Below are 9,086 nucleotides of genomic sequence, written 5' to 3' on the forward strand. Positions count from 1 at the left end.
ATAAAATACGCATAACAATCGAGTAAAGCAACTAGACGTGGTCAAGGTCCAACACTCGTGATTTCGAAGAGAGAAGTTTTGAGAAAGCCCTGTCGATTATTAACAGAGATATATTAACTAATATTATAGGTACCTTGTCACGTTTTGGTAAATTGTCAAAATTATTTAAAAATATCAGATTCTCAAGTTTCGTTGTAGTTATAATATTTGTGCGGAAACAGTAATACTGAACATTTACCATGCTCTAAAATAGCAATTATGTGCATCTTTTGACTATTTAAAAACCTGAAAATTATTTGTATCCGGAGAAGCGCCCCCCCCCCCCGGAGAAGTTCCCCGCGGAGAACTGCCCCCTTATTTTAAAGGGGGCGGAGAGGTGCCCTCCCATCAAATCTGTAGTGGCGGTTAACTGCCCCCCCCCCCGTCAGAATTAAGTAGGCGGAGATCTGCCCCCTCACAATAATTCAAGGGGCGGATGAGTGCCCCCCTGTGTCAACTTCAATTAGCATGAAACGTCGGGCATCATCATCACACCTTTTCCCCCAAACAGTTACTCTTACTTAAACAACAATGGTTTCTAATGAGAAGTTCAATGCAAATGGTGAGCAATAAATTACTTATGGCGAGTACGTAGTGAAAACAAAACATACGGGTAATTTTACACTATACCCGTACACATTTTATCCGGTAACAATTTAATTTCAGTACAAGTGTATTTCCATTTATCGAACTGAATAACACCAATTTTCTACATCCACCTGATACTATTATTTAAGTACCTTTGTACGCATCTATACCAATCACTATACATGAATGCCATGTAAAAGTCGTGTTTTAATAAGAGCGCGAAACTTAGTCGAGTCCACGCAGGAAAAGCGTGTGTGTAAATACTGACCATGTGTCGTAACTAAATATAGACGTGTAACTAAGTACATGTAGTACTTATGAAAGAAACATAACATAGGAATTAATGTACACAAAAAGATAGTATTGACTAATTGTAAATAGCGAAAAATACGTAAATTTACGAATATTAAATTAAATTCGATAGGCAAAATGGATGCCTATATATAAGTTATGAAGAAAGTTACTGGCGTTTTTGTCATTGTAATACTCGCTCTATATATCGACTTTACTCGCCGTGAAATTTCTTTATTTAGAGGGCACTTCTCCGGGTCATCAATTCTGACAAGGGGGCACTTATCCGCCCCCTATTTGGCAGCAGGAGGGCAGTTCTCCGCCAAATAAAAAACAGTGAGGGGCAGTTTTCCGCCCAGTGAACAATTATAAAGCGTTGCAACGCGAAACGATTGAATAATTTGGAGAGTTCTGTTGTTGTCGTTTTATTTTGGGATACTACGAGGATTGTGTATTTATAAAGTATAAAATACATCATTTGCGGTATGAGTACGGATGGCCGAGTGGTCTATGCGAATTATTTTTTTTACTCCAGGGCTCCAGGGGTCAGTTGTTCGAGCCCCGTTGAGGTTATTTCTTTCCTTTCTTTAATTTTATTCTTGTTTTTTTACAGGAGCTTTTTAGATCCAATGTTTACATTTCTCAATATAAAGCAATAAATGACAAACTTCAATACATGCCAAAATCTGTGAAAAGGCCCTTTTAATGGACGTTTGTTGATAATCATTAAATAATATATCGTGGTCGTCTCCCCCGATTATTATTTTGAGTAAGCCCGGCTTATCTGGCCACGTTCTAAAATTGCAACCACAGGTCGGCGTCATGCTGTGAGCACTGCTGGCACCGCTTCCAGGTACTGTCATGTCACTACGTGCGACCACGTATCAATACTTATTTCATTCAAATGTCCGTCATGTTTATCTGTAAGTTCTAAGGCCTGTGCGTAACAAATCAGTGATTTTGATAATTATATTAACATATCTGAAGGGTTCTCCTATTAAAGAAGATGATGAATTAAGAAAATTATGTGCAAACAATAAACAAATAAAACATCATTGTCAGCATTAAAACAGATTCAGATGGAAGACTTTAAAATCATTAGTTTATGTCATAACTTATAAGTTATATTCGTCAGATTTTCCGCACCTAAATATCGTAGTATACATTTTTAATTTCACCCACCGTTTTCATTTTTCCTCGCACCCGCTTTTTTCGTCGAAACGCTTTATTTTATTCATTTGTGTTGAGCTTGTTAAATGGTTAATCGAATAAAGATATCTGAATTAATCGGTTTGGTAGTGCCTTAAACGAAAATGCCGCTTCCCACCAGAACAAACATCATTTACTCCTCACATAAATTTAGGCACAAACTATAACTTATCTTATCATACCCCGTAAAAAACTTTCCGGAAGACCTAGACTGGTAGTCAAGTATTAAATTATCTTCCTGATAACTTCAGAAATACATCACGTTTTAACAAATGCCGTTCCCAGTTGGGACGGGCCTGCATGCGCAAGTAGCTTCTGCAGTAGAAATAAACATATATTTAATTACTTTGTGCATATAAACATGATTTCGATTAGTTTAAACCTATTATTTTAGCTCGATTGCATCGAAAGCCTCCGGCTTATGGAAACGCTCTCGAGTCCGTTTCCTGGGACTTACACCAATACATGGCGTCTTTGGGGAAGATCTACAGAACGCTTCCCGAGTCGGGATCGAACCCATGACGTCCTGATCGCTAGGCGGATACCTTATCCATTTCGATTGTATATGTTGTGGAAATATTATCGCGTGTCGTAAACTTATGCAAATCATTTTACTAATTTATTGTAATATTATTATTGATGGATTTAAGATAGTACCAAATAATGTATAAAGAATTGACTTCATGTGTTGTCTTATTATCATAATTGCATGTCTTATAATAACACATCTCTTTTTACGCATTCATGTGTTATTACTTGTAAACAATACATTTAAATTTCTTAACGACGCATTTTATTTCATTTAATATGTGCTTCCATAGATATAAAGCAATATCATGTAATATTTAAAGTCGCTTTTACAATTTCAGTAGAGAAAATGATTTTGTTACACTTTGCATCGATGTTCGAAATAAAAATTATTTAACTTACTAAGCAAAAACATTTAAACATTTAACCAACATTCACTTTATTGAATAGAATGCACAGATAAAATCATAAATAATTATTAACCTTATTCGCATACCATATCTTTGACGTTGAAGTGTCGTTTTTTGAAACGTATACGGTACGTTCAGTTATAAGAGACATGTTTGAGGTTGCATTCCTTACTTTTGCCTTCAGAATGTCAGTCATAACTTACGTACGTGCGTAAAATACGAAACTTCTCGAAAGACAATGAATGCAGCACGGTGGTAATTATTATCTCTTACAAGCCAAGTCTGCTCTAGTAATTACACGACTTGTGTTCGCTCATTTGTTTCTGCTGATACACACCTGATAAGCCATTTAGGATTACTGCAAAGCTGTCGCTACCCAGGTAATCAAAGGTACTACTACATGTATAGCAGCGTACATGTATTTGTATTATATTCATCTGATTATGTATAACCAGATGTGGTTAACGTGTATATTACTAGAACTAAGCGTTGTTGCGGATTGTAGTATTGAACACCTTTACTCCTGTGTACGGTTGCCATTCCCTTAAAACAAGTCGAAATCCAGAGCTACAGACCTTACTTTGACCAGGGACCTACACAAACAATTGTTTGTATAGGTCCTTGTTTAATCTAGAGCGATCAACTGTGATGTTCGGGCTTAAACAAATCGTGAAGGTAGCATTTTACTAAATAATCGAGTCAATGATGTAGGGAAGTTCTTTCTCGGTCTGTACATGACATATCTTGTTTATTGCTTAAATCGATTCAGCTTTGAATGCCCTTAAAGAAAAGGTATGGTTATGGAGGTATCTTTGTGCAAAAAGTTGCATTTATTTTCGCTTAAAGAAGTCGCTTTAACACTGAATTTTATAGGGAAAATATTTAGTATATTGTGACCTGAATATGATACCTGTCCGAGGTAGGAACTTGTATCCGGACTAAGAGAATCATGTAAAACCAATGTCCACACAATTATTTAAAAAAAATAATCGCAGGATAACGATCCGTTTGTACCGATGACCGTATACCAAGTAAGGTAATGTTATTTTGTTTTACGTCACATCTGCGCAGTCCAGTTTATTTTAAACCTATTTATTTTAGCTCGATTGCATCGAAATCCTGAAGCTTATTTGAAACGCTCTGGAGTCAGTTTCCTGGGCCTAGATACAGTACTTTTTGTCTCTGGGGGAGATGATAAGAATGCTCCAACAGTGGGGCTCGAATCCGTGACCTCCCGGTCGCTAGGCGAACACAACATCTACTACGCCATGGCGACCTTTTAAGGTCGCTGTCGCAATTGACGTCACAATTTAAGTCAAAATCACTCTGAAAGTGTTGTGTTATCGCGACGATATCCAGAAAACAATGATATGGTACACTGGAGCACTGAGCTTATTGACAAACAGTGAATATACTTTGTGTTTGAAATGCCATTTTACAGAATCATTTTGGAGATGCGGTGAACCTATGATTGACTAATTGTATATTTAATCAGTATGTATTGTTTGTAAAATATATTAAAAGCTTGAGTGTCGCACATTTGTAAACAAGCCATATTTATGATTGTGTTGATTAAAAATGTACGTATATTTTACAAGTTAATAACAGTTAGTTTTTTCTGATGAAATGTGACTTGAGTCTGTCTATAATACACTATCAATATCTTGTATTCTGATAAAACCTTTACTTCAGCTGCATGGTATGCAATTAGCGTTTTTATTCACATTCTGTGAACCGCTTTATTCGATCACCGGCGGTATTGCCAGTGTAATGCTAAAACTTCTTCAAAGAAACCGTTCGTATACTAGTAAGTCACAACTATTTCAGGACATAAACAAGTGCACGTTATGTAGGAAAATATTCTGATTACATGTACTAAGATATGATCTGTTTAACATATATCATGAATGTGCATCTTGTTTATTGAGTGTTCGTCGCGAAAATTCAAAATATATCCGAAAGAAATGGCGCGTTCTAGAACCGAGCACGAGAATGATATTACAACTAGACAAAATAACGTCCCGGTGTGCGAACAAGGCTAACACACTTTATGTACGTATGAAACATAACTTAGAAACAACAAAAAATAACATCTTTGAACGCTCAACGCTCTACGCAATAGGAACTATAATAGTAATATCGCTCGACTACATTGTTTTAAAGTTTCGGATGTCTCGTACAAAGATCTAAGTTCTTGCATCATACTTTTATATTATTTTACAGAATTACAGAACGAAGAATGTACATCAGAATGTTGATTGCTAAAAGTACTTATTTCAATTAGTAATCACTGATGAAAGAAGTTTGATATACATACATTTTATCGGCAACAAGTGAAAAGGGCTGGTATTTATAAAATCATTTGAAAATCACAAGTGTTTGAGAATAAAATGTAGATATTGAACCGTGATAAAGAAAACAACAGGAATATTGAAGACAGCGAAACAGCAGAAATTCTCGTCAAAACCGGAGATGCTTAATTTATTTAAGGCCTAATAATTGTCTATGACAGCTCCTCAATGAAAAGAGCACAACGACCAAAATATCAAGCCTGCATATAAAAATTAGAACTGACATTGTAAAGAATTGAGGGTGTGAACTACTTTAAATTCTTAAATCGTACCCTTCGCACAGAACATACATCGCACAGCAGATAAACAAGGCGGTAAACGAACATTTTCAAAGCTGGGGTCACCGCCAGAATAGTGTTAGCGCAAAAACACATCGGGACGTTTGAAAAGGCTATTTCCGTTTCAGTAAATTGACAAAAAAAAAAAATACAAAAATGAGATTCGCAAATTTTCGTTGTATTTATGACATTTGTGAGGAAACAGTTAAACTGAACATTTACCATGCTCTAAAATATCATTATATGCAACTTTTGAATATTTAAAAACCTGCAAATTATAAAGCGTTGCAACACAAAACGATTGAATAATTTGGAGAGTTCTGTTGTTGTCGTTATATTTTGTGATACTACGAGGATTGCTTATATAAAGTATAAAATACATCACTAATTGTATGAGCACGGATGGCCGATTGGTCTAAGCGATAGACTTTTAGTCCAGGGGTCAGTGGCAAGAGCCCAGTTGAAGGTTGCTTTTTTATATTCTTGTTTTTTTTTTAATGGAGATTTTTAGTTCCAATGTTTACATTAATCAATATAAAGCATTTAATGACAGACTTGAATACATGCCAAAATCTGTGAAAAGGTCCCTTTGAAGGCAAACCGAAACTTATTCTTGATTTGATTTCATAAGATGAAATTAAAAATTGAGCATATAGCTTTGTTATTCACATTTAAACGCCAAGGAGACACTTTATACTTAAGATGTTTATATGTAAAAAAACTCATTTTTTTATGATTATTATATTGACGCGTTATAACAAGCGTTATACAGCGTTGCAACACAAAGCGTTGCGTTGCTGCACACCACCCATAGGTATCAAGGTGAAGTTCGTAAATAATGAAAATGTTGTGAGAGAAAGAACCATTTTGAGTGTTGAAACAATAATACATGTCTGATTTAAGTGGTGGATATTTTATGGGATGATTATAAAATTCAGAAATATTGCTTATGACAACAAGACTGATACAGGAAGTCAAAGCCACAAATTTCGCAAACAGATGTATTGATTACTCCTGTAGCCATTTTGAGAGGATATTTAAAAGGGCGTAGGCACATTGCAATTTTGTGAAACATTTCATTCTTCGGTCCCCAGTTTTGTCTGATGCAGATTAATAATTGGAAAGCTTTACGCATGTAAATATACTGTTTTAAGGGTGGTCGGGCGTGCAGCAAATGGGCAGTGTGTTGTTAAAATGGCTGAAATGGATTTGTGAATAAAAACTCAAAGTCTCAAAATACGAAATGCTAAATATTGTGCAGAAACTAGTTATGAACTTGTTTTCCCCTCATTTAAAGAAGCTAGCTATTTTGAAAATGTTCTTGAATTGCTGTCAGTCATTGCGGTTCTCGGTCCCTGACCCAGGCAGCCGAAGCGTTAGAAACTTTATATATTGCCCCTTAATGAATTGTCTGTTGGAAATTCCAAGCGTATAATCTCGAGACAACTGAAAGCTGGCGCAAAACATTCTATCTTTACTGCCAAAGTAATCAAGCTTATAGGTCAGTATATCCTTTCGAACTACCACGTTACATGCAAAAAATGCAGACCAATTGTAAACAGCATAGACTACAACGCAATATGGACGAAACACTTGCCAACTCTTTCAGAACCCCTTTTTTGCCCAGGCCATTTGTAATCAGGGACCTATACAAACCTATGTTTGTATAGGTTCCGGTTGAAATTTATTTTTGTATTATTCGTAAATAAATTAAAACCAGAAAGAAAGAATGCAACCGTATTAAATAACGACACTCTAATAAAATTCCAACGTATTCAAAAACTTCTAAAATTACACAATACTGTATCAAGAGGGGTCTCTGTTTCGAATCCCTTGACAGACAAACCAGTATTTCCTATATAGTTTCTTGCTATCTATTAAAGTACTGTTAATAATAACATTTAGTGAAATTAAAATACGAAAACGAATAAGTCCCTTTATTTCCTAGTCAAAAAAAACTCTGTTTTTAATTTGGGGAAAACGCACTTGAAACTCAAAGGTTCGTGGGAGTAAGTGTTTCCTGATCTATATGAGACGCGTTCTGAGTAAACGGGGCTTAATGCATGTGCATAGATTGTCATCCCAGATTAGCCTGTGCAATCCGCACAGGCTAATCAGGGACGACACTTTCCGTCTTTATGACATTTTTCGTTTAAATTAAGTCTCTTTTTAGCAAAAATCCTATTCAAGCGGAAAGTGTCGTCCCCGATTAGCCTGTGCGGACTGCACAGGCTAATTTGGGACGACACTTTACGCACATGCATTTTGCCCAGTTTTCTCATAACACGACTCAGTTAATTATGAACTTTTCAATATTTTTTCACATACTGGTATTTAAGCATATGTTTACACAAATTAGGTTAGTAGTAAACTAATATGCACTTTTTCGGTTTAGATTGCGTTCGTTTACAAATGATAAGCTACGCTTTATTATTGTACATTCTAAACTGCAGCGTGGTGATGGTATATTTATTTGTGGCAAAAATGCTTGCCATTACAAGAAAAGATGGAGATTAACATTCAACTAGTATTTGCCAAATTTTCAATCAATGATACATATGAAAATATAATACTTCTTTGCTAAAATTGTGTATTTTCCTGCTGCTTTTGAAATTTTCTTGTACAGAAATAACTTATGCATAGAGATTATTATTTGTTTGCTTTTCCGTTGGGGAGATAACAACATTTATGTCCTTATATTTGTAATTCAAATGTTTCACCTTATTCATTGTCTTGAATACATATTTAATGCATTGATGTGTAAATATACATAAACAAATGTTTTGCGAGATCATGTTTTATGTTCATGAGAGTGAAAGTTGTACACGAATTTTTCACAAAAATGCGGGACAGAAATTTAGGGTTTGCAAATTGGAATGTTAACAAAAACTAAATGGTTCGGTTATTGTTTTATTATCTTTGATTTTGGTATAACAATACGAGTTGTGCGAAGAAAGAACAGAAAATTAAAATTTCGGTTAAAAAACCTACAACATACTTAGGAGTGTTACTTAAACGCACATAAGCTTCTTGCAAACCCTAAATTTCTGTCCCACATTTTTGTGTATATTTCAGAATATTTTAAAGGGATCTTTTCACGGTTTGGTAAATTGACAAAATTGAAAAAAGTCGTTTCATATTCGCAAATGTTCGGTTTAGTTATGATATTTGTGAGGAAACAGTATTACTGAGCATTTGCCATGGTCTAATATAGCCATTATATGCATCTTTTGACGATATAAAAACCTAAAAATTATAAAGCGTGCAACGCGAAACGATAGAATAAGTTGGAGAGTTCTGTTGTTGTCGTTTAAATTTGTGAAACTACGAAGACTGTATATATAACGTATACAATACGGATCTTATGTATGCTTAGCAGAATAGCTCGAGCG

The sequence above is a fragment of the Dreissena polymorpha genome, chromosome 6 (assembly GCF_020536995.1).
Source record: "Dreissena polymorpha isolate Duluth1 chromosome 6, UMN_Dpol_1.0, whole genome shotgun sequence".
NCBI classification, from domain to species: domain Eukaryota; kingdom Metazoa; phylum Mollusca; class Bivalvia; order Myida; family Dreissenidae; genus Dreissena; species Dreissena polymorpha.